This window comes from Akebia trifoliata, chromosome 6, assembly GCF_017979445.1.
Source record: "Akebia trifoliata isolate Shusen 1 chromosome 6, ASM1797944v1, whole genome shotgun sequence".
Lineage (NCBI taxonomy): Eukaryota > Viridiplantae > Streptophyta > Magnoliopsida > Ranunculales > Lardizabalaceae > Akebia > Akebia trifoliata.
Genome location: NC_141380.1, coordinates 18,875,813 through 18,902,802, shown reverse-complemented (window position 1 = coordinate 18,902,802; position 26,990 = coordinate 18,875,813). Strand labels below are relative to the sequence as shown.

Below are 26,990 nucleotides of genomic sequence, written 5' to 3'. Positions count from 1 at the left end.
CTTTATTTATAGGGAACCACATAAGAATTCTATTTATATTGGAGCAGATTATGTGCGAGACATCATTGATGGGCATGGTAACATATGCAATGATTTATTTGGATGAAACGACATATTTTCCTAAATTTGGATTACATATTAGAAGGGAGGGGTCTGTTAAAAGACAGAAAGAAGATCTCGGTCCAAGAACAAGTTGTAATGTTTGTTTATACCGTGGGTCACAATGAAAGGCATATGGTATTGAAGACCAGTTTTAGACGTTCGTTAGACACCATTCACAAATATTTTCATGTAGTTCTAAGAGGCTTAATTGAAATTTTAAGGTTTTTGATCGTTGCTCCTAATTTCAACAAAGTCTCGATGCATATACGAACCAATGGAGGATATTGGCCATATTTCGAGGTATTTTCTCAATGATTTTCTTTTATTTACCATTATTTCTAATAACGTCAAATATAGTTATTTATATTTGAAATATATAAATATAAAGACTGTGTTAGGACGATTGATGGGACACATATTAACACATATATCCCGTTCGTGCATCATAATAGATTTTGATGAGACAAAGGCATAACACAAAATGTTATGGCTACTTGTGCTTTTGATATAACATTTACATATATCGTAGTTGGATGGGAGAGATCAATTAATGATTCTCATATGTTTCTCGACACTATTACGAATCATCATTACAATTTCTACATCCTCTTCTAGGTTAGTTATTTTAAAGTTAAGATAAAATGCAATATCTATATCTTCGTTCTTAATAGGTTATTTTTTTAAGGTAAATATTATTTGATCGACTCTAGATATCCATTGATGGAAGGCTACCTTGCACCTTATCGGGATGTAACATATCATACAAGATTTTAGAAGAGAGTCGAGGTCAAGAACAGATAAAGAATTGTTTAACTATATGCATTCTTCACTTAGGAATGTATTGAGCGATGTTTTGAAGTTTTAAAGGAAAAATGGCCAATTTTGAAGCAAATGCCACCTTACAAATTCGAAACACAACGAGATATTACATTGGCTTGCATGACACTCCATAACTTCTTAAGGAAACATGCAATTGTAGATGAAGAATTCTTACGTTTTTAAGAAGAACAAATTGTGGAAGATGAAACCTAAACAAGATAATAATGGTGAGCATGTAGATCCTCGATCTCGTGTTACCATGGAGAAGACAAGGATTGAAATAACTAATGCATTATATGTTGTTTATAATAGAGCTTAAGAGTTTTGATCTATTTTGGATTTGTTCTTAATGAAAATTATATTTCTCTTTTTGTATGACATTGTAATACTTTTTATTTGATAAAATGTGGTTTATATATGGGATGTTATGTGGATGTTAGAATGTATATGGGATTGTATTATGCATGTATTTTCTTTGTTAGGAAAGTTTTATATGTCCATTTTTAAGAGGAGATGCTGCCAAAATTTTGATAGAATTATAAAATTCATAAATTTTATTAAAGTAAATAAGAAAAATGAAAGGAAAATAAAAGAAAAAGGAAAATTGATAATATAAAAATAAAAACTAAACTCTTTAAAGAGGGGGGCCTATGGTTACTCTAAAAAAAAGGACATTCTCTCCGATCATTTCCTTTTGGGGACAGCAACAAAAAGAAAAGAGGATATTTTAGGGTAGCAAGGGTCGAAGAGTAATCCTCTTAATCTCTTTCTTTCATGATTTCTTTCTTACGTCATTGCATTAGCCATTCCACGAACCAGACCCCTTTCATCCTTAAGGTCATTCTGATGATACAACAAGGGGGAGAGAACCAATCCAATAAAAGGAGAAATTAGATGAAGGAATGAAAAGAAGACACTTACCTGGTTCTTCTTCTTTAGTAGCACCATCGAAGTTAGCCTTTATCTCTCCTTCATCTACTTCTCTAGAAACTCCCATCGTCCATAACTCCTCTTGTCTTCATTATTTTTTAATTTTTTTTTTACATCTCTCTATTAACACCTATTCACTCTCTCTTCCTTTCACCACACCCACAGAACTTTTACAATTTCATCTCTTCCCATCATCAATAAAAGCCTCCCTTCATTCACAACTTCACTTTTTTTAACCTCTTCCCAGCACCATAATAACAACTCTTCTCATTCACAATTTCACCTCCTTCAATTGCTCCTATTAACATGATCAGTCGCATTGCAGCCCCATCTTCATCATTTCATTCCTAGCTCCTTTTACCACTCTTAGTTCCCATCTAACAATCACTCGCTCTTTCTTTCAGTCACATAAAATAACTCTCAGATCATCGCTCTCAAAATTTTACTCACTCTCATGATCTTCAACACTCAAGTTTTAAGAGGGACTCTTCATTACTCTGAAGGACTCTGAACACCACATTTGCATTTACTGATATCATTGCTTACCTATGAATTTGTGTCCAGGTGAACGAGCATTCAATCATGGTTTTAAGGAATTTTAATGAATTTGGTATCCAATCGGTCCTTTACTTGGGTACGTTCAAGCCACTTTAATAATTTACCAATGAACCTTAAATGAACGTGTTCATGTTTTGGAGTGATGATAGGGCTAAATATAGCCATGAGAGTTCAACCAACAATCAATTCTGTGCCTTTAAGCTAATTTAGTATTTTGGGTGCCTTAGGAGGGATCATTTTTTAACATAATTTTTCACCTCGAGAGACCCAAATTTTTGTTGGCCACCTATCCTAAAATCGTATTTTTCAGATTCAAACAATTACTTAAATCACTTTTACAAATTTCTAATTTGGGACTCGTCATATTTGAAATTTTCTATTTTGAAAAGTTTATTTTTTCAAGCTTCTAATTTGGGAGCTCATGTATTCATAAACCTCTAATTTAGGAAATTTCAAATTTCTAGTTTAGAAACTCCATAGACTGTCAAATTAGAAATTTCATATTCACAATTTTCTAACTTAGAAACTTTTCATAAATTTCTATTTTAATTAATTGAAAAAATATTTGTGTTTGTGGGTTTTAATTGAAATATTACCACGTGAACTTTGGAGCATGGAATGAAATTAAGGCTTTTCAATTTTTTTCATTTTTGTGCGGAATTCGATGAAACATGTAATATTTGGGAGAATATTAGCTATAAGATTCATTTAGCACATTCGATATAAATTGATGATGATAGGATCCTAGTTTGACTTTAGTCTCTACTTGTTGACCATAGGATAATTTTGGATCGTAGTAGAGATCGATCATCTTGATCGAGTGGATTCAGTGCCTAACCCCTTCTGAAACTCGTAATCTGACTCCATACCCATTTTTTTTACTCGTGGACCAATCTGAACCATTTTGGAGTTATTTATGGTTCATAGACCTAAACTAGGTGGCAATTACCAATTCCATAAAAATCCCTAATTTACTGATCTAACTTATTCATTATTTAGTATAACTAGGTCGAAGCGATTTTCGTGGCGACTCCACTGGGATTTTAGAGTCAAACTTGACTCGATCTAAGATTATCCCTAGGTTGACTTGTCATTCGAGTCAACCTAATTGACTCAAAGAGACTTTTAGATTAGGTTAGATTTTGTCCTTTCTTTCATGGGTATGTGATCGGATGTAATTAATTGATAATTTTTGTCATTGACTATTTTTTGTGATTGGATTGGATAAATGCATGTGACTTCCTACACATTCACAAGCATGCATAGTCATATTTGCATCATGACATGTCCTTATAAACCCCATAGCCGGATCCAAGCTAACTTGATCATTCGAGACATTGGGGATGACAGTGAACATTACAATTTCAATACAGTATCTTCGGGTATATCAAACTAGAGCACCACATACTGTTTGACCAAGTAAATTTGGGATAGTATATTGGTGTTTCAAACTAAAGTGACCTAAGCTTTGTCCTAACTTAACCTCAATTATATAGTGAGCCTAAAGACTTGAACTTAAGTATGGTCCCACTAGGCCACGAGTTGAATTGACTATGTTTACTCCTAGGTTGCTTTATAAAATCTAACAAATGGGTAAGTGGGTGGACCGATCACAACCGTTCAAATTAAACCCGCAATATCGGTTCGACCCAATAAATTCAGTTAGTAAACAAAAAGGATACTAATCATTGTAAACCAATTAAACCAGTTGGCTCAATTGGTAAATGGATCTATCCAGCCAACACCAAACTAGTTAGACCAATTGGTTTAAGTTCAAAGACTCAACCTAATTCGCACCAAGAATATACAATCAAGAGGTCAAATTAACTAGTCTAACCCAAGGTTCAACCGCAACTAAGGGTAGACCCGTAACTAACCTCTCTCACTCTTATGGTCTCTATAGACTTATAATGCATTTGGACTCAATGTTTATTGCCAGACTTAGGTTAATTTATGTCAAAATTTTAATCATATGGTTAAGAGTCAAACTTTCAAAGTCAATGGTTAATTTTTGTTTACTTCCAATCAGGTGATAATTGCTCCTAAACGTTCTAAATCACCATCTGTGCTACTTTGGATCCTTGAAAATAGTTGCCTTTCCAGGGTAACATTGTCAAGTCCAATTAGTTTACCCTTGCCATAAGAAAAAATAAGTACCATGGATGAAGCAGCATTCCGCCAAATTTTAGAATCCTTACAAGCATAGATTATTTCTTTTATTCAAACACAAATTGAAGTTCTTAAGACAGAAAAGAAAAAGAATAAAGTAATAAAATCTCAAGCTGTGTTTGACCTCACCAAAGACCTAGAAGAGGATCAATTACCCGTCGACCCTATCTTAGCTCATCAAATAATTCAAATTGAAACTGTCTTAAAGAATATCAAAGACTTCAATGATCTTGCTCTTAGATTAGAGGCAATTACATTATTTCTCACAGTCTGTCTGTTAGAGAAGTTTAAAAGGTCAGACATGGAGAAGTTTGATGCAATTGGATGCCCTATGGCTCACTTGAAAGTATATGTCGGCATCATGCAATCTCAGGGTCTGAGTGAATAACAGATGGCCCAACTTTTTCAGAGAACCCTTATAGGTCTTGCCTTACGCTGGCTAATGTCATTAGACTCATCTTGAGTAAGAACATGACATGAATTGATAAATGAGTTTATTGGTAGGTAATCATTAAATACAGACATTGAACTCACAAGAAGATATTTGGAAACGACTGAGTAGAAGTCTAGGAAAATCTTCACTGAGTTCATTACTCGATGGAGTGCTGAAACCGCTCAATTATGGGATCAACCTCAGGAAAAGGAACAAGTCAAGACCATCCTTAGGAATCTTACTCCAAATTATGCTACATACTAGATGCCTCAATACCTTTATACCTTTCAATCTGTAATACCCTATGTTTTAATTCGTATCTCGAAGAGATCAGATAATGTTAATTCAAGGAATATTCTGAAAAGATAACTTAGAGTAAAGTATCCGATTTATGTTACATTTGTTTTTTTTTAAAATTGACTTCACCATTAGTTTCAAAATGATCGTAATATATATTTTAGCCTGTAAGCAAGTTCGAATTCAAATTCGGGTAGAAAAATTAATCAATCATCGAATTTCTTGTTGAGCGTGACCCAAAATAGAAAATTTTCGTTAAAGGGAGAATCAGGAAGATTCGACCACACCATTAGGACCATAACGAAAAATTATTTGAAATGGCATACTCGTTTGTCATTTTTTGAGCCCGGATAGTTAAGTTCCGATTGAAACTAGAAATGATGGGAAAATTACAAGTATGCCCTCAGCTTTTTATAAAAGAAAGAAAACTTTCTTTCATTCTCATTTATTTCCATTTTCTCTAAATAACCTAGACATCAACTCTTTTCTCAACCTAGGGTTCTCCTCTCTTCACCTCAAGATTTATTGAGAGGAAGGACCGTTGAACCTCAACGAAGAAGACAAAGTTGTCGACTACGACGATAGCTACAACCTCACCCTCCTTGTTAACCCATTCACATTCATTTTCCTCACCCTCCATAAAAAATCAACAAGCAAATTAGGTTATCATCAAACTCAGAGCTTCAACTTGTTAGTAGAGACTCATCTTCTAGTGTAGAAGTAAAGGAGAGAGTGCCGTCGTCGAAGAAGTTGCAAACCCTCATCCACTTTGCACCAAACTCAACCCAACATCGACTCTTTTGCCATCAACCTTGATTATTGTGCGTGTTCATCACTTTCGGCGTCCACAAATCAAGTAAGGGACTTTCGATTCCTATTAGTAAACTTAGATTTCGAAATGTGCATTTAGGTTTTATAAAACTTGTTAATTGTTTGTTTTAAATCGTAGAAATCTTTGTTTGAATTGAAATTCATGTTATAAATAGATATTTGATGTGTTGTATTTATATTTTAAATGTTAAAAATTCATGGGTGGATCAAAGGGTTTGAAGAACGGAACAAAGATCCAAAGAATGAATGAAAAAATTCAAAATTTGTGAGAAAGTTCAGTGCTGTCGGCAGGACCGTCGGTCCCACCGACACCCACCAATGACCATTCTATCGGTTCCACCGATAGAATGAAGCTTCTGCCGTCGATAATTATCTTCTATCGGCAAGAACCGTCAGTTCCACCAATAGAACAACTTTCTACCGTCGACAGAACTGTTTTCAAACAGTTTCTGACTTTAACTCTTGGATTGTGATCCTTAGGACTTGCACATGATTTCCAACCCTTTATTTTATTAAAAAAATTTAAGTAAATGTTTCCATTACTTTAAGTTCTTTAATAAAATTAAGGTTTTACCCCCCCATTTCAGAACAATGAAAATGATTTTGAGATCCGAATCTCAAAGGATCAAAATCAAAATTTTGGTTTCAACAACAAAATGTAGATTTCGACGTTTTTCGGTAAATTTTCAAAATGTAATGACTTTCGCATTATTTTGAATTAGATTACAAAAACTATATAGTGTCGAATCTCGTGATCGAGACATTCATTTTCAAAAACTCGTTTTAATTTCGAGAATTTTAAAAAATTGAGTTTTCGACACTTGGTCGAATTTTCACCAGCTTTCCTTATTTTTAACAACTTTGATCCCGTGCATCGTCGTGACCTCGTTTTGAATAAACCTTGATATTTTTTCGATGGAAAGACCAAAAAAATATTTTAAAAGATTGAAAATGAATGGTTTGACTTTAAGAGACGAAAAGTAAGAATGTCGAGAGAATAATAAGGGAATGAACGGTAAAATGTCAGAATCACACCCAAAGGGTAATGTCTGCATTTTATATTGTATGTTGTGTATAGGTTGGTGAAAGGATATCCAGGTTATTAATGAAAGGGTTGCATGTTTATTTAAGATTATGTTAACGCGTGCGCTGAGTACTGTTATTTAATTTTAGGCCCGGGGACCACAGTTGCATGGTAAGAACTGGATATCCATTTTCAACCCTGTTCTGTTAATTTTCCTTTTATTTTAAATGAAAAATCATATATGTACGTAACTATTTTGTGAGCTGTTAAAGGGTTTATGAATGCCTGAAGGGATAGTGCGTCACATCATTCTGAGGGGTGCACTATCCTGGGATGTACAGTAAGGACCACCAAGCTCATACATGGTATGAGATGCGTATGAGAGTGGAGTCACAACTGGAATCCGGTTCCATTCCTTTCTTATCTTTACTAATGAATGAGTATGGATGATTGACGCTATGTGTACTTTTTAAACTGTTTAGCTGCTCATCCCTAGCTATATGTACCAGTTAATCGTAGTTTTAATTGTAAAACTTGTATGTTTTGGAATGATGCAGTATGATTATTCGATCAAGTTAGGTTAGGTTATTAGTAGGAATTGTTTGTGGACTTACTGAGCAACCATTATTACTCACCCTTTCCTTCTATATTTTTTTTAGTTGTAGAGCCTACAATTGGTGAAGCGGGTGTTGAACCATTAGCCGATGAACATCTGGTCGGTCAGATCAATGAGTAGAGTCCGTTATTCGGTAAGCATCATGTCTACTTCTACTAGGAGTCAGTTCGTCCGAGGAGAGGTCTATGTTTTTGAGATCGAGTGCTAGGTCTATGTGAGAGTGAGGAAAATTTTGTAATCCTGTATATCTTTATTCATTTCTGCGCAACTCTGACCTCGTTTTATGTTGTTTATAAAATTTTTCGTTTTTCGTTTCTTATTCATTGTGGATATGTTGCTTTATACAGGATTGTTTGAATTTGGTTTATCAGGTTTGAGTTCCGTGAAACGCTAACATAAACAGAGGAGACCATGTCGAAATTTCGAGGTGCCACCTAGTACCTCAAGGCGGGCTTGGGATTTGTGTTAGCGTTTGACGGGGTGGTACATATTATATCAGAGCTCATTAGTAGTTCCGTATTGGGATTACGAACTCTTCCGTGTCTAGAGTCCGTCGAGCTTAATAAGATTAAGATAAGATCTTAGGTTTGTTCAGTTAGTAGTAAAAATAGTGTTCATTACTAAATTCTTAATTAAGATATCGATAAATTCTTCTATAAGAACAACCTTAGCCTTATGATAATAGATGCCTTGTTGATGATGAGCAGAAACGAGATGAGCAGATGGGGCAGATGTAGAGGCCGAGGGAAAGGCCGAACTACAGTAGAAATGGGACAGGCATCGGATCAGACCTCGATCTGATAGCACAACTAATGTCATTCATTGGACAGATGGCTGAGTCCCAGAACAAGTTTAGGGAAGAGATGCTCGAGTCACAGGCTAGGCTAGCCGAGGAAGTAGCTGAGTTGAGGGAGCATCAGGCTTCTTCACAAGAGGCTGATCCTATTCCACCCCCAGAGCCACCACATGAGCCACGACCATAGGTTGTACCATTGAGGACTGCGAGAACTCTTCCACCCCAGGCACCGACAGACCCGAGGATGTGACTATAGAACTTCCAGCGACTACGTCCACCTAGATTAGGAGGTTCTTCGGACCGGGCTGAAGTCGAGGAGTAGGTTTTGAGGACCCAAGAGATTTTGAGCACTATGCAGTGCCCAAGAGACCAATGGGTACCGGTGGCCGCATTTCAATTTGACGGGGATGCCATCCATTGGTGGCATTCAGAGAAAAATGTTTTGGGGGATGGACCTTTCGAGTGGTCTGATTTCGAGAAGATGTTCCTAGACTGATTCATATCCGAGATGGTCCGAGAGATCAAGCATCAGGAATTTTCAAGTTTGGTGCAAGGCAATCTGTTCGTTACAGACTATGAGCTAAGATTTACTAGGTTGTCAAGATATGCACCCGAGCTCATTCCGACCGACCTGCAGAAAGCTCGTAGATTTTTCAGGGGACTACGACCCTACCTAAGGGCCAGGATGTCAGTGATAGAGACCATCACCTACAGAGACACAGTGAGTCGAGCTCAGAGGGTTGAGGGAGAGGATATGGAGTTACAAACTTCGAGGGGGCAGACTAGTCGACCCCAGACTTCATTTCCCCCTAGGGCCGATCCAGCCAAGAGGCCGATGTTTTCGATACCAAGTGCATCTGGACCCATGTATTCACAGTATCGAGCTCCTGCACAGCCGAGTTATGGACTAGTTGGGGCTTCAGTGAGGCCAACAGGGCCAAGGGGACCAATCAGACAGAGTGTGAGACCACCCATCCCATAAAGACCTATTCAGACAGAACCGTTAGCATGTTTTTGGTGCGGACAGATGGCATACATCAAGAGAAATTGCCTTTCATCACAGCAACAACCGAGGGTGACTCCTAGACCCCAAGGCATGGTTTACCATCTAACTCAGGAGGAGATACCAGTTTCTGACAAGGTATTAGAAAGTGCAATTTTGATTTCCAACATTAAGATTCAAGTTTTGTTTGATACCGGTTATTCTAGATCATATATTTCCATTGAGATTGCACGGTTGCTAGAATTAGAGATTTCTGACATGGGCCAGTTAATAAAACTATCTACACCGTTGGGAGATCGACAGATAACTCAGAAATTATGTTGAAACTGTGTAATTAGGATAGAGGACCAAGAGATGAGTACCAACCTCATGACATTAGATTGTTCTGACTTTGATGTCATTTTGGGGATGGATTGGCTAATGTAGAACCATGCCTACATCGATTGCTTCGCGAGATCGGTAGTCTTCAAACGGTCGGGTTATTCGAAAGTCAAGGTTCGAGGATCCAAGTATAGAGGAGATGGTCCTTTATACAACTAGTTGGGGACTTTGAGTATATCAGAACTAGAGACATCGACGAATATGGTAGAGGTAGTCAGGGGATTTGGGGATGTTTTTCCAGACGAATTATCGGGTTTGCCTCCATGTCGTGAGATAGAGTTTTCTATTGATTTGGTAACAGGCACAGGACCTATCTCCATCGCACCATACCGTATGGCCCCTGTAGAAACCCGAGAGTTGAAAACGTAGATTGATGAGCATACTAACTTGGAATTTATTCGACCGAGTTCCTCACCCTGAGGAACACTAGTTTTGTTTGTTAAGAAGAAGGATGGGTCACTCTGTTTATGTATCGACTATCGGAGGTTAAATCAAGTGACCATCAAGAATAAGTACCCCCTTCCGCGCATTGATGATTTATTCGACCAACTACAGGGTGCCCAATACTTCTCTAAGATTGATTTGCGATCTAGGTATCACCAGTTGAGGATTCGGGAAGTGGATATTTCAGAGATTGCATTTCGGACTAGGCTAGGGCACTTTGAGTATCTAGTGATGCCTTTCGGTCTAACGAATGCACCGACAACATTCATGAATTTGATGCACTGGGTATTTTGGGAGCATCTCGACAAGTTTGTCATTGTGTTCATAGATGACATCATAATCTACTCTAAGTCGAGGGAGGACCACGAGAGACACCTCAGAATTACACTTCAGATTCTACGAGAACATAAGCTATATGCCAAGTTTAGTAAGTGTGAATTCTAGTTCTAGGAGGTAAAGTTCCTAGGACACGTGGTGTTCAATGAAGGGATAGCAGTATACCCTTCTAAGGTTGAAGTCGTGCTGATGTGGAAACAGTCGAAGACAGTCACCGATATTAGGAGTTTTCTTTGGATAGTCGGCTACTATAGAAGGTTTATTAAGGGATTCTCCACTCTTGCAGCACCGTTGATGAGACTGACGCAAAAAAATATCCGATTTGAATGGGATGATAAATGCGAGACTGCATTCCAAGAATTGAAGAAAAGGTTGACGATCGCTCTAGTTTTAATATCACCAACTCCGGGTGAAAGTCTAGCAATATTTGCATATGCTTCTGGGATTGGTTTGGGAGTTGTATTGATGCAGTATGGGAAGGTAGTAGCATACGCATCGAGGAAGTTGAAAAATCATGAGAAGAATTATCCTGTCCATGATCTTGAGTTAGTCGCTATAGTGTTCGAATTACGTATTTGGAGACACTACCTATACGGAGAGAAGTTTGAAGTATTCTCCGATCATAAGAGTCTCAAGTACATATTCTCGCAACGAGAATTAAATATGAGGCAGCGACGTACCTTAAGGACTATGACTTTACCCTTGAGTATTACCCGGAGAAAGTCAATGTGGTTGCCGATGCATTGAGTAGAAACACTGTAGCTCACATGATGATGAAAGAATGGCAGTTGCTTGAGCAAGCCATAGAAATAGTGTTCGAGACTTCGAGGGAAACGTACAGACCGCACATCTACTTGGGTACATTGAAGATTGAAAACAAGTTGATAACACGTATTAAAAAAGCCCAGCAAGTAGATGAAGATGTAGGAGAATATGAACTGAGAGATAGGGACCTGACCGACTTAGATAGGTCAATAGGATTAGATCAGGTTCTCAGATTTCGAGGCAGGATGTGGATACCGAAGGACTCACAATTGAGGTCCAACATACTGGGTGAGGCACACCGTTCTCAATATTCGATACACCCAGGAGGTACGAAAATGTATAAAGACTTGCGAAGAAATTTTTGATTTTCGGGTATGAAAAAGTAATTGCAGAATATGTAGGTAGATGCCTAACTTGCCAACAAGTCAAGGTAGAACACCGCAACCCAACAGGTTTACTCCAACTACTACCCATAGCGGAATGGAAATAGGAGCATGTGACCATGGACTTCGTAGTCAAGGTTACCGAGAGCCAGTGACGGGTCAGATGCCATATGGGTAATCGTGGATCGATTAACGAAATCGGCACATTTCATCCCAATCCGAGTTTCATTTGACGTCGATAGATTGAGCTAGATAAACATAGCTGAGATAGTTCGACTACATGGGGTGCTGGTTTCTATCGTGTAAGATAGGGATCCCAGATTCACTTCGCAATTCTGGGAGAGTCTCCACAAAGCCATGGGTACTCAATTGAATCTCAGTATAGCTTTTCACCCATAGTCTGATGGACAATTCGAGCGAGTTATTCAGATTTTAGAAGACATGCTATGGGCATGTGTGTTGGATTTTGGAGGAGGTTGGAAGCGCCATTTACCGTTGGAGGAATTCTCCTACAACAACAACTTTCAAGTTAGTATTGGCATGGCACCATTTGAGGCTTTATACGGCAGGCCTTGTCGATCACCGATATGTTGGACAGAAATAGGAGATGCCATGGTGTTGGGACCCGAGATTGTTGAGGAAACTACTGAGACAGTGCACATTATACGGGACAGACTAAAAACTGCTCAGAGTAGATAGAAAAGCTATGCAGACAAGAGACGTTGACCTTTGGAATTTCAAGTTGGGGATTGATTATTTTTGAAAGAATCACTCAGAAGAGGAATCTCCAGATTTGACGTGAAGGGCAAGTTAAAGTCGCGGTTTGTGAGACCATTTGATATAGTTGAACGGATTGGTCCAGTGGCTTACAGATTGATCCTACCCCCGCAGCTTGAGTAGGTTCATAATGTATTCCACGTGTCCATGTTGAAGAAATACTTGCCAGACCCCTCACACATGGTAGACTTGCAGGAGTTAGAGGTAGACGATGATGTATCATACGAGGAAAGTGCGGTACAAATACTTGACAAGAGGGTAAAACAACTCAGGTCCAAATCCATTCCTTTAGTCAAAGTATTGTGGAGGCACCACAACGTTGAGGAAGCCACTTGCGAAAAAATGGTCGAGATGCAGGCTAAGTACCCAGAACTGTTCTGAAGACTAAGGTACTATCTTAATTTCGAGGATGAAATTTTTATTAAGGGGGGAGAATGTAACACCCCGTGTTTTAACTCATATCTCGAAGAGATCAGATAGTGTTAATTCGAGGAATATTCTAAAAAGATAACTTAGAGTAAAGTACCTGGATTATGCTACGTTCGTTTTTGTTAAAAATTGACTTCGCCATTAGTTTCAAAATAATCGTAATATATACTTTAGCCTGTAAGTAAGTTCAAATTCAAATTCGGGTGGAAAAGTTAACCAATCCTCGAATTTCGTGTTGAGCGGGACCCAAAATAGAAAATTTTTGTTAGAGGGAGAATCAGGAAGATTCGACCACACCATTAAGACCGCAATGAAAAATTATTCGAAGTGGGATACTCGTTTGTCATTTTTCGAGCCCAGATAGTTAAGTTCCGATCGAAACTAGAAATGATGGGAAAATTACAAGTATGCCCTCAGCATTTTATAAAAGAAAGCAAACTTTTTTTCTTTCTCATTTGTTTACCTTTTCTCTAAAGAACCCACACATCAACTCTTTTCTCAACCTAGGGTTCTCTTCTCTTCACCTCAAGATCCGTTGAGAAGGAAGGACTGTTGAACCCCGACGAAGAAGATAAAGTTGTCGGCTACGACGATAGCTACAACCTCACCCTCCTTGTTAACTCATTCACATTCGTTTTCCTCACCCTCCATAAAAAATCAGCAAGCAAATTAGGTTATCATCAAACTCAGAGCTTCAAGTTGTTAGTAGAGCTCGTCTTCTAGTGTAGAAGTAAAGAAGAGAGTGCCGTCGTCGAAGAAGTTGCAAACCCTCCTCCACTTTGCATCAAACTCAATCCAACATCGATTCTTTTGCCTCCAATCTTGATTATTGTGCGAGTTCATCACTTTCGACGTCCACAAACCAAGTAGGAGACTTTAGTTTCCTATTGGTAACCTTAGATTTCGAAATGTGCATTTACATTTTACAAAACTTGTTAATTATTTATTTTCAATCGTAGAAATCTTTGTTTGAATTGAAATTCATGCTAGAAATAGAGATTTGATGTGTTGTATTTATGTTTTAAATGTTAAAAATTCGTGGGTGGGTCAAAACGTTTGAAGAACGGAATAAAGATCCAAAGAATAGATCGAAAAATCCAAAATTCGCGAGAAAGTTCAGTGTTGTTGGCAAGACTTTCGGTCCCACCGACACCCACCGATGACCATTTTGTCAGTTCCATCGATAGAATGAAGTTTTTGCCGCCGATAATTATCTTCTGTCTGCAGGAACCGTTGGTTTCATCGACAGAATTGTTTTCAAATAGTTTCAGACTTTAACTCTTGGATTGTGATCCTTAGGACTTGCACATGATTTCCAACCATTTATTTCGTTAAAAACATTTAAGTAAATGTCCTATTTACTTTTCATTTACTTGTTCTTTAATGAAATTAAGGTTTTACCCCCCATTTCGGAATAATGAAAATGGTTTTGAGATCCGAATCTCAAAGGATCAAAGTCTAAATTTTGGTTTCAAGAACAAAACGTAGATTTCGACGTTTTTAGGTAAATTTTCAAAATATAATAACTTTCGCATAACTTTGAATTAGATTACAAAAACTATATGGTGTCGAATCTCGTGATCGAGACTTTCATTTCCAAAAACTCATTTTCAATTTCGAGAACTTTGAGAATTTGAGTTTCCGACACTTAGCCAAATTTTCACCAGTTTTTCTTGTTTTTAACAACTTTGGTCCCTGTAGACACCCCATTTTTGCATCTGTCTAATCAACAATTCGTCACGCGGTTACCGTGAATTCCTAATGATGAGTGTAAAGAACTCAAAGGCTTGTGAGTATTGTCCCGGATTCCTTCTGTTTCTACTCTTTTCATCTCCCCTACTCGTTACGACTCGATATAGAAACTTACACACGCCTAGGATCGCTACACGTTACACCTGATTTAGCAAGCACGTACGCTTAGGTTCGCTACACAGTTCGATAACCTAAAGACCTTACCACGCTAGGAAAATACGACTTTGAAACATAGAAATAATCACGTTGGGATTGAAAGAAACCTCACGGTAAAATTTGTAAAAATCTGTAAAAATCGACAAAATGATGAAAATACCCCGCATAAATTTTGGACCTCCGAAAGACTTCGAAAATACTTTCATTGCACTCAGAGCATGATTTCGACTATAATGAGACCCAAATCGACGAAAACAGATAACCTCACGAAAAATCACAAAAATGACCAATATGCCCCTTAAGATCCGAACTTTAACCTAGAGCCCCTAATTCTTAGGAAAACATGACAATTAAAATCTAATAAAAAAAAATCAAACCCCAAATTAAAAAAAATTAAACCTTTAAAATTTAAAATCTAATAAAAATCAAATTCAAAATTAAACAATTAAAATTTAAAGTCTAATAAAAATAAAATTCAAAATTAAACAATTAAAATTTAACCTAATAAAAATCAAAGTAAAAAAATTAAATAATTAAAATTTAAAATCTAATGAAATAAAAAATTAAATTCAAATTAAAATCAAGCATTTAAAATTAAATCAAATAATTAAAATTTAAGTAACCAAATTTAATCGATCAACCAATAAAACGAAAATCAAATCAACTTAAATTAAAAATTACATAACCCACTAAAATGAAAAATCAAATAAAAAAAAACTCAAAATTCAAACCAAAAATCTTAATTAATCGACCCACCAAAACGAATCCAATCAACAAGAAATAAAAAATCCAAGTTAAAAAAAACCAATCGACCATAGGGGGACTATCATACTACGAGTAGCACAAGATCCTCACTTCCATTCTCTTAAAAGAAGAAAGTAGAAAACGTGTAAAAGAAAAAAAAATTAGAAAGAAAAATAAAAATAGAAGTTAGATTTCTATAAAGAGAAGGACGTCTTTTCTCTTGGGGGGATCATCTTCTTCTTCTCTTCTTTCGACTCTCTCTCTCTTGGAGGTTCATCATTTCTGCCTCACCTCTCCTTCAACGTCATCTTTTCTCAAGATTTACAGCCACAGGTCCCAATCATCAGCGCCCCAGCCTTCATCTCCCTTGGCTGGTTGCTGTACCAACGCCCCATCCTTTATCTCCTTCGATTGGTTGCTGTACCAACGCCCTAGCAACTTCCTCACAGCACTGCAAAGTAGCCATAGTGCTGCCTTCATCATCTTCAACAACCCTCTCTGCAAAATGTGGTTGTTGCAGCCATTTGCTAAGCCACCTCGCGATCGACCTTCACCTCACCCTCGTCTTCTTCGTAAACCCATTGCAAACGCTTCACTCTTCCTCTCCATCACAGCAGTCACCACAGGGACTCACGAGCCTTCGATTGTACTTGAAGGGAGCAAACCATAGTTCTCAAACTAATAGGTGAGTTTATTTTTCTTTTATTTTATCTTGTTTTATATATTTTTTTTTTTTGTAATTTCTTACCTTTCCTTCTCGCTTTCTATGGCACTTTGTTGATTTTTCTATTTGTATTTGTATGATAAATTTGTCTTCATATTGAAGTTTCATGTCAATTCATGACGTCATGATAAAACTCAGTATGAGATGGATTTTTCGTGGTGCTACGTGGCGATTTCAGTTGTTTTTTTGTATATATATATATATATATTCTCTATTTTTTTTATGTTGCTATTCCTATATATTTTTTCTTTTTCTTTCTTTATATTTTTATTTATTTTCATATTTTCATCAATACGATGGAAAGAACGTTTGTTTTCTATGTGTGTTCCATATTTTTATTCTTATTGTATATCAATAGGATTAGGAAGATATTTATTATATATATATATTTTTACGCTTTTTATATTTTTTCATAGAAGTAGGACTCGGAGAGCATTTTTTTTATTTATTTTACGTAGTTTTTATATATTTTTTTCATATTGATAAGGTTAGGATAGTTCTTTTTATGTATTCTTTTCTATATTTTTCATTCTTTTTATGTTTTAGTGGAATTAGGAAAATCTGCTTTTTTGTATTATTTTGCATTATTTATTTATCTATGCATATCAATAGGGTTCGTCGAATATTTATTTTGTATATTTTCTTCATATTTAATTTTTTTATTATTTTTTTATTTTTTCATTGCATGTCAATAATATTAGGGGACTATATTTTATGCATTTTTTTATTTTATTTTTTATTAGTTATTTTCGCATGCCGATAGGATTAATAAAATATTTCTTTTATGCATTTTTTTTTATTGCATATTGATGGGATTAGAGGAGTATTATTTGTGAATCTTTTTTATGAGTTCGTGATGGCATGGTCTTTGTGTTTAAGCATGATGGTTCCATATGATTTTTGCCATAGATTTGTGATGAATTGGTGATGAGTTTAAAATATTCCCATGTGATTAGTATACCCATTGACTTGACAAATATGCTTGTTGTCGAATGATAGTTATTTGGACAAAATTAAAAATCATATATGCATGCTTGTTTTGGTTAATTTAAGGATTCATGAACACAGAAATTTTCTTGTGGATTTTTCTTTCAAATTTGAAAATTTTATACAATGATATTTGTCAATCTCCAATTTGGTAAGTATGATATCCTGGATTCTTTGTTGTTTGGTAAATTTCCAATTTTGTGATTCTTGGTAAATTCATAATCTTCTAATTTGGGATTTTATTGTTTATATAATTTTTCTTTTTAGAGATTATTTGTGGATCATTGGAAAATTCATATTTGGAAACTTTTTAATATGGGATTGCATAGTTTTCTATTTTGGGAGGATATATTCATAGGTTTCTAATTTAGAAATTTCATATTTTAACAATTTCCCAATTTAGAAGATTCTGCATTTTTATATTTAGAAGGTTTACATTCATATGAAAATTTGGGAGTTCCTAATTCAAAATTTTGTATTTCTTGAAATTTGCTATTTTGGAGGCTGTTTCTTTTAAATTTCTAATTTAAGAATTCCGCATATATTTTTGAATCATAATTTGGGGAACTTCGGATTTCCAATTTAAAAATTCTTTGAGTTCCAATTTGAGAGTTTCTACTTTGGACAGTTTAGGAAGTACTTGCATGTGGAATTTCTTAATTGATTTTAGATCATAGAACTAATTAGGGCTTTTTCAAACCCTTTTATATTTTGTGGAATTCAAAGAATGATCATGTGATAATTGAGACGATTTTAACCGTAGGATTTGTTTGGCAAACCCAACATAAATTGATGATGATGATTGGACTGTGACCTTGACTGTAGTCTTCGTATGTTGACCATAGGATGATTTTGAATTGTAGTAGAGACCGATCATCTTGATCGGACGGGTTCGGTGCCTAACACCCATATCTTTGATCCGTGGACCGATCCATATCCATTTGGAGTTATTTATGGTTTCTAGACCTAAACTAGGTGGCGACTCCCATTTATCAAAAGTCCCCCATTTACAAATCGGACCACTATTCACTATTTAATAAAAACGGGTCGAGGTGATTTCAGTCCCATGCATTGTCAGGACCTCGTTTTGAATAAACCCTGATGTTTTTTTGATGGAAAGACCAAAAAAGGACTTTGAAAGATTGAAAATGAATGGTTTGACTTGGAGAGACGAAAAGTGAGAATGTCGAGAGAATGAAAAAGTGAATGAATAGTAAAATGTCAGAATCACACCCGAAGGGTGATGTCTACAGTTTACATTGTATGTTGTGTGTAGTTTGGTGAAAGGATATTCAGGTTATTAATGAAAGGGTTGCATATTTATATAAAATTATGTTAGCGCGTGCGCTGAGTACTGTTGTTTATTTTTAGGCCGGGTGGCCACAGTTGCATGGTAGGAACTGGATATCCATTCTCAATCTTATTTTGTTAATTTCTCTTTTGTCTTAAATGAAAAATTATATATATACGTAACTATTTTGTGAGCTGTTAAGGGTTTGTGAATACCTGAAGGGATAGTGCATCATGTCATTCGGAGGGGTGCACTATCTTGGGATGTACAGTAAGGACCACCAAGCTCATACGTGGTATGAGATGCACATGAGAGTGGAGTCACAATTGGAATCTAGGTCCATTCTTTTCTTATCTTTACTAGTGAACGTATATTGTAAAGGTGGTCGTATACGAGTGGAGTGTTATTTTGGGAATCACATGCACACCTGATAGGCATAGACGAAGATAATTGGTCAGTGATCACAAACAATCTAGTAGTAGTCGAACGTTCTGACACATCGAAAAGAGACAGATTGCTTATGGTCACGTCAAACAGGTCGCCTGAGCAGAATAAATGGTCACCAGTGTGGTAAGCGCAGTGACCGGCCACAAAATCATGAACTAAAAACCAGATTTATGTTGTAACATCATGTCCCGACTGGAAGCGATCCAGTCGTGAATCCCAACGCTCAAATTCCATTACTCCACCACTTGTATTATGTATCTGTGTTATATTTCGAATTATAAATTGAAAAGCATGTCTATTATTTCAATGTTGTCAACAGTATTTACATAAAATGCAAAATGTATAATGAGTATGGATGATTGAATCTATTATTTCAATGTTGTCAACAGTCTAATCATTTGGTCCAAGCTTTGACTGAGTTGTGACGCACTAATAGGTTTCTCTTGGAAAAGTGTTCTGGCCCATATTCGAGGTTCGAGGGAACCTCTACGATTTTAAGACGGTCACAAAGCCACATATAGAGTAAGTAGGGGCTTCCTTTAAAGCTTTCCCGCTCACCATTTTTTATGGCATCTAAACCTGAGAAAGTTTCAGCTAGGTGAGAGGTACTGGGTTGGCTTTCCTTGAGAGTTGTGAGGCTATATCTATGAAGGACTCAGGGATAGTTTGGCCATAACTATTGGAAATCAGCATGTATTGGGCTAAGATTCCTAGGCACAATCGATAATCTCTAGTAGCTCGCCAGGTTTCGGGTTTTACATTGATAGGGTGACTGCGAGAGCGATACGGGCCCAGTAGGGGTACTAAATTCAATCTCCCGTCATTGACTAAGACTTTGGCTTCTTCCTTGGAAATGTTTAGTCCTGTGGCGAGTTCACCAGAATATCCGGTCTTCAATGAGGGCCTGACTAGAGGTCCTGAAGTGGATATCCTCATGATGCCGCAATAATCCTCGTGAGTGGGGCACAAATGCATATACCCCATATGGAATATATGAAGGTGGGGATTCCATCGCTTAGCCATAGCATGTAGGAGATTCCAGTCTATTTCAAACTCATGGAAGTAAAGAGCACTCCTCAACATAAATTTCCCAAAATTGATCTTCTCTACAGGGTGCATCCCTACAACGGTCGTTTTGACTAACTGTTCGATTGGATTGTCGCCTGCGACTAGCATCCTGGTTTGACACAAAAGGGTATTTTAGTACTTTTCCAAGGTCCATGTAAAAATATCAATTTTTTATTTTCTTTTGGAAATCTTATTCTTATGGAAAATATTATCTGGAAAATATTTTTTTCTGAAAAACATTTCTAGAAAATATTTTTTTCTGGAAAACATTTCTGGAAAATATTTTTTCTGGAAAAACTTCTTCTAAAGAACACTTCTTTTTGGAAAATAATTTTTTCTGGAAAACATTTCTTCTAAAGAACACTTCTTTTGGAAAATAATATTTTTTGGAAAAGATTTTCTTTCTATAAATTATTTGAAAATTTGATTTCCATTTTCAATTTAAATGACTCGGCCCACCATGATTGTTAGATCGGGATGGACTGAGTCATTATTGTAAAAGAATGGATTCTTTATTGGGTCGGTGCACCCATTTTAATTTTCAAAAACATTATTTGATCTTTGAGGACAATCATACACTCTGATCTACACCATTCACATACATTCATCAATCAACAAGTTCCAATCAACAAACAACCCGGGAACACCCACAATAAGTTCGAGTCGTGACCTATTGGGAAGGTTTCTAGACTCTAAGCTTACTACGTGCAATGCATTTTTATCTGGCCACCCTTGCCCAAGCACACCTATATACCTTTCGATACGTGGTGACTTGGTTTGATATACCATATAGGTGATAATCTAAAACCTCAATTCACTTCTCTGAAGCCAAAAACAGCCCGTTTGATCTCCAGTTGAGAGGTGGCGCACAATGCTGAGCAAGGGCCCACTTAAATACCTCTCGTCTAGAATAGACGTAGTCTATCCCCCTCGTACAGTAGGGTACAGCGGGGCAAGATCTGCTTAGGCACCGGTTTTGACCAAGAAGTGCAATTGATATACTTAGATTACTTTTTATACCCACGGGTACGAGTCAAGAGTTGTAGCTTTCATAAATGGTTTGGCATCCCACGAGGGGACCGACCACGTTGGCAATCGGGACATGTGACTGTGTGGCTTTGTAGACACCCCATTTTTGCATCCGCCTGATTAATCAACTCGTCAACCCGATCGCAAGGATTCCCAATGATGGATGTGTATTCCATTGCTTTACTTTGTTACCAGATTTGTTTCAGAAATCCAGATGAGGTATCTCGAATTGACAAAACCTTAGAAACCACGCTACGCTAGGAAAGTACGACCCCAGAAACATAGAAATTATCATCTTGCAGACCAAAAAGAAGCTTCACGATAAAAATCACTAAAAATTACCAAATTACCAAAATACCCCTAACCTCAAAACAACCTTAGAGCCTACGTTACGCTTAGGAAAACCCATTCGAACACATAAAATGACAAATTGGAACCAAATAAATCATTTCACCAATTTTAACAGAATTTGACAAAATTACGAAAATGCCCCTCATAAAGTTCACAACCATTTCACACAAAAAATTTCATAAATAACAAAAACTAATATTTCCATTGAATTCCTTACGGAAAATCGATTCTAAAACATCCTAGAACATTAAAAACTGACTTAAAATGTGAAAAGTCCTCTCCGGGGGCAAAACGGTAATTTCACAATTTTCATGATAAAAAATTTCGAAATTAATAAATAAAATATTAAATTATTAAATTTAAACATTAATGAAATTAATTTAAAATTTTGAACCTAAAAAATCGATCAATCGGACTTTCGGGTAAAATTGTTGAGGGTTCGTGGGATATTTCTTTAAGGACCCCTCCATTTGGGGGTCCAAAGAATTAAATAAATAATGGAGGGGCCTTCTCCAAAAATTAAAAGTAAATCAAGCAAGACTGAAGTCAAGGTATTAAAGTCAATCAAGTGAGACTGAAGTCAAAATTAAAGTCAATTAAGCAAGACTGAAGTCAAAATATTAAAAGTCAATCAATTAAGACTAAAGTCAAAACATTAAAAGTCAATCAAATAAGACCAAAAGTCATAATAGAATTATAATTGATTAATAACTCTATCTAATAGAGTTCTAACATAAAAATAATTCTACCTAAAACAATTCTAATTAAAACACAATTCTACCTAAAACAAGTCAAATTAAAACACAACTCTAATTAAAAGATCTCTAATTAAACACTAACTCTATCCAAATCAACCCCTAAAAATATCTATAAATAGAGGTGCTCACACCCTATTTTCGTATCAAATAATAAACCCTAGGAGAAGTAGGTCTAGAAGCTCCCCTAGCCCCCCATAAACCCTAGTTTTGGAGCCCCAACTCCTTACCTAACATCCCCCCTTCAATTTTAGTCTAGAAAACGCTTAAAAGCCCTCCAAAAATACCCCCAAATCCGTAACAAACTTGAAGAGTTCAGATTCAGAAACAAGGAGATATCTTGATCTAGGAGATCCGAAGTCAAATCCGGAGACAGAACGAAGCAAGGGAGCACGGTACAAGGAGCTCTTTTGTCAGATCTGAGGGAACCAAGTCCTTGCAATCGGAAAGGTGAGTTTTTATTTTTATTTATTTTTATCTAGGTTTTAGCAATGTGATATATTTGGGAAGTTAGTAGAGACCGGCTTTGGCTGGGCGGGGTTGGTGCCTAACACCTTCCAACCCCGTAACTTGATCCCCGAATTCAGATTTTTATGGTAGATTAGTTATTTTTGTCCATGTTAGAGTCAGTTTGGTTCCTAGACCACAATAACTAGGTGGCGACTCCCAAACCTCAAGGGTCAAAAGCGGATCCGCGCACCTCGCGGATCGAGGGCGCTTTCAGTGGCGACTCCACTGGGGACCATTGAGGATCAGACTTGAAAAACCCCAAGTATGAGAGCATTGCTAAAGCGATCTAGTTTTCATTAATTGTTAGTTCATCTATCTATTTACTTGTTTTTTATTCTTTATTTTTCTTTTGCTTTTAATATTTGATCACATGTTTAGATCATGAATATTTTTCCCTAGCATGTTCGTATTGTGTTATTACTTATAGTCCAATCAAGGGGTATTTAGAATGATCCTAAATAACTAACCAAATCAAGGAGTTTAATTGACGGTAGAATAATGATTAGTGAATCGCGTAGGGTTGTTTTCTTTTTATAAAGTCTTGGGGGATGATGTATCTTTTAATAGTTTCTTCTTTCATTTTTTTTTTTTTTTTAGTTTTTTTTTATTGTTGCTTTTTTTTAAAGATTGTTTTAGGTTCCATTGATAATGGGCTGAGGGTGTCAATGTAAAAAAAAAAAAAAAAAAAAAAAAAACTAATCCTTTTAATAGCCCCCCATTATTTATTTATTTTTTTCTGGTAAAATTTTTTTTTCTATCACAGCAACATTGGGCTGTGTTGTAGCAAAGAACAAACTGTTTTTTTTTTTTTTTTTTTTTTTTTTAAAAAAAAAAAAAAAATCTGGAATTTCTGTCAACAGCAACATGCTGGTTGGTTTGGGGTGCCACAAATAAAAGCCCGTTTTTATTTTTTCCATGCCCCCTTAACAGCATACTAATGGGAGTGGTGTGCATGCGTAGATTCTATTTTGTTCTTCTCCCACACACCGTCTTCTTCATCAGGACGCATCTGGTTTCATCGTTTAAATTCAAGAGAAACCAATTCGATCTCTCTGATTCGATCGATTGAAAGTCAGTCCAAATCGATTTGGAACTTCATAAACCGTTGCTTTTTCGTGATCTAAAGCTAAGAACCATTCTCTCTTCTTGAAACCGATTCTGGTTTGAATGTTTTTTTTTTAAAAAAAATGAATAAACATCGAAGAAAATGGCAGAGTTTTAATGAAATCACTAGCAGGAGGTCGTAGAGAGATTCCTCTCATCACAGCACTGAAATGGCGAACAATTCGTCGAAAAATCCCACGTTACAGGTTGACCTCGACGCTGGTCTGCTGTTGATCTCGACGCTGGTCTGTTGTTGATCTCGACGCTGGCCTGCTGTTATAGGATGATCTCGACGATTAAGCTGCTGATCTCGACGGTTTTACTGCTGATCTCGACGATTATGCTGCTGTTAAGGGTTGATCTCGACGTTGATCTCAACGTTAAGCTGCTGATCTCGACGTTGAGCTCGACGATATCCTGCTGTTTTAAAACAGCAAGACCGATCTCGACATGTGCCGGATGAATTCGATCATTGGCAGCGGCATATAATTTGTTTCCCAAAATTATTTTGGTTTTTTTAAGATCAGTTTGTTTTCTAAAAAGAGAGGAAATTAATTTGTTTCTAAAAAAAGAAAAAAATCAAAATAAAAAAATTGGAAGGAAGTTAGAAAAAAAACAGCAAAATCATCTTTTTGAATATTGCTAAACAGCAACACATGTTCAAGTTTTTCTGTTTTTCTGAATTTCTTTTGGGCTAGACTCGGTTTTAAAAGAGAAATAATGATAAAAAAATAAAAATAAAACCATCCTCTTTATTTCATGGATCATTATTATACACTTAATTCAAAACCCTTAGAAATTTCGAATTATTTCGGGTCACCCCAAAATGACCTTTGATTGGACTATAAAATTTATCAAATTATTGCGATGATCGGGTCTAATTGATTGCCACATACCGTATATGTGCATGTTTAAATCGTGAAGCGGACCATATTATTAATTCATGATAATTGCCTATTTAATATGCCATAATATCATTGGGAATGCATGTTTGATGTTGGTCATAATGTTGATCATGATTAACTGTTTATGTGATTGGAATAGTGCTTATATCCATATAGTTCATGTTATAATTGGTTTGATTGGGCCATGGGCCCATTTGTTTGAAAAGGCCCCGGGCACACCCTACCCTACTTTGCACACACCACATGCACGTTTACCGCTTTACTCACTTACACGTCCCATTTAGCCAACGTGGCACTAGTGCGTGGCCCGGTCTCTTCGGAGATGCGACGTCATTCATGAAACCCACAACTCCAGTCACGTACCTTAGGGTATATCGAACTGGGGCATCAATACCGTCTAATCAGGTGATTTTGAGAGACATATTGATGCACCCATGCTGGGGTGACCTGAGCCTTTGTCTTATTGTAAGCCACACAGTCACATGTCCCGATTGCCAACATAGTACTAGTACGTGGTCGGTCCCCTCGTGGGATGCCAAACCATTTATGAAAGCTACAACTCTTGACTCGTACCCGTAGGTATAAAAGGTAATCTAAGTATATCAATTGCACTTCTTGGTCAAAACCGGTGCCTAAGCAAGATCTTGCCCCGCTGTACCCTACTGTACGAGGGGGATAGACTACGTCTATTCTAGACGAGAGGTATTTAAGTGGGCCCTTGCTCAGCATTGTGCGCCACCTCTCAACTGGAGATCAAACTGGCTCTTTTTGGCTTCAGAGAAGTGAATTGAGGTTTTAGATTATCACCTATACGGTATATCAAACCAGGTCACCACGTATCGAAAGGTATATAGGTGTGCTTGGGCAAGGGTGGCCAGATAAAAATGCATTGCACGTAGTAAGCCTAGAGTCTAGAAACCTTCCCCATAGGTCACGACTCGAACTTATCGTGGGTGTTCCCGGGTTGTTTATTGAATGAATGCCTGTTGTTGGATGAATGTATGTGAGTGATGTGAATGATGAGATCAAAGTGTATGATTGTCCTCAAGGATCAAAGAAATTTTATTTTTGAAAATTAAAACGGGTGCACCGACCTAGTAAAGAATCCATTCTTTTACAATGATGACCCATTCCATCCAGATCCAACAATCATGATGGACCGTGCCAGTTAAATCAAAATGGAAATCGAATTTTCAAAGAAGAGAAAGAAAATATTTTCCAAAAGAAGTGTTTTCCAGAAAAAATGTTATTCTCTAGAAAAAATATTTTCTAAGAAAAAATGTTTTCTAAAAAAAAAAAATGTTTTCTAGAAGAAAATGTTTTCGAAAAGAAAAGAAAAAAGGAAAAATTTGCAAAAGATCTATTTTTTGCATAAAAAGTTTTTATGGACCTTGGAAAACTACCAAAAAATGTTGCAAAAATATAATCAGATTTGTGAAATAAAAACATTATTTTCCAATATTTTTCAAAAGTGCAACATAATTATTTTTCTTCTGAATAATCATTGAATGGATAAATTTTTTAATGGATTGGTGCACAAAATTCAATAAAATCTCAAGGTTCATTTAAAATGTTATCAAGGGGGTGACACTGAAATTGGTTAAATTCACCTTCAAAGAGGTTTAAGGGTTATCATTGTATCTAAGCTCAATCGTCCATCGTCTAGCTAGGGTTGTAAATCCGGTCAGTTAGAGTAAACGTCAATATCATGTCAATAGTAAGAAATGACCTCAGAATTTCTCAACATCGTCTAGTTGTTCTTTGAAGATCATAGTGCTTCAATCCTACCGGTTGTAAGCAATATCTCAGTCCTCAGTCCTAATCAAACTCGTGTGGGTACTTGTCTTGAGTTTTCATGGGTCATTTGGATTAGCTCGAGTCATTTTTTCTAGCAAGGTCATGTCTTCCTCAGATTGAGTCTACTCTTTCTTATTGAGTCAAGTTAGTTCGTCGAGTTTACAGAGGTGTCTGTCGCCCCTTCTGAATTGATCGTACAAAAGAAATTTTTGAATATCTCGAGCGCATTAATGAATTAACTAATAATCTAGCTTCAAAGACAAGAAGATAGGAGTCG

The 26,990-nt window shown here is 36.5% G+C and overlaps 1 long non-coding RNA gene across 1 annotated transcript in view; it reads left to right on the top strand.

The window, feature by feature from the left end:
• Window positions 1-7,508: 7,508 nt before the first annotated feature.
• Window positions 7,509-26,990, top strand: part of LOC147400360 (uncharacterized) — a 30,676-nt gene continuing 11,194 nt past the window's right edge. The window contains exon 1 of the long non-coding RNA XR_015178996.1: window positions 7,509-7,912. This is a non-coding gene — a long non-coding RNA (uncharacterized LOC147400360). The remainder of the gene's footprint in view (window positions 7,913-26,990) is intronic.